We start from the raw sequence: 891 nt of genomic DNA on the forward strand, positions 1-891 counted from the left end.
TGGGGGCGGCTCGGCTCGCTCCGGCTCTGCTCCTCCTTCTCGATCCTCCCGCGACGCTTGTCCGCTCGCTTCGCCGCCGGGGCTCCGGGACCCCGGCGTCCCCGCCCCCGGCCCAGCCCTGGTTCCGGCCCGGGCTCCTCCCCGCCGCGCCGCCGCCGCCGCCTGCGCCGCGCCCTCTTCGGGGGTTGGGGGGGGTGGGGGGCGCTCCGTCCCGGCCGCCGGCCGCACGCTCCGGTCCGTAGGGGCGGCCGGCTCCCGACTCCGAGGGGCTGCGACTGAGCCCGGGCAGCGAGTGGCTGCGAGCGGGCGGCACGCGGGCGGGGCGGGAGGGGGCGGGGGAGGCGGGGAAGGAGGGAGCGCGCCGAGAGCCGGGGAGGAGGGAGCCGGCGCGCGGCGGAGGGAGGGCAGACCAACTTCTAGCGCTACCATAATTCGCCTAAAGCAGGTGCAGCAACTTTCACCCGGCCCCGCAGCTGGTGGCGAGCGAAAGGAGACCACGTGGGCCAAACTTTAGAGGAAGAAAAAGTGGGGAAGACATAGGGCTGCGAATCTGTAAAATGGAGATGGGGGCGGGGGGAAGTGGAGGGGCCCCAGGGATTCACTCTGGCTTTGCGAATCCCAAGGCGCGCTTTGCAAACCCCAGCCTTTCTCTGGAGTCTGGAGGGACGGCCAAGCCCTTGCTCCCACACGGTTCATTGGTTCCCGGCGGGCTGTGCCCGGCGCAGGGAGTGGCCGGGGGGGGGGGGGGGGGGGGGCCGGAGCCGGTGGCCTTCCTCCCCTCCCTTCTGCGCCGCGCTGCGTAGGGCTGGGGGGCGTGTGCTTTTGAAGCTGGGTGGGGTGTGGTGGGGGGGAGACTCCCCTGGGCTTTGTGAAACGGTCACCCCGGGCGCG

The sequence above is a fragment of the Oryx dammah genome, unplaced genomic scaffold, assembly GCF_014754425.2.
Source record: "Oryx dammah isolate SB20612 unplaced genomic scaffold, SCBI_Odam_1.1 HiC_scaffold_11, whole genome shotgun sequence".
Lineage (NCBI taxonomy): Eukaryota > Metazoa > Chordata > Mammalia > Artiodactyla > Bovidae > Oryx > Oryx dammah.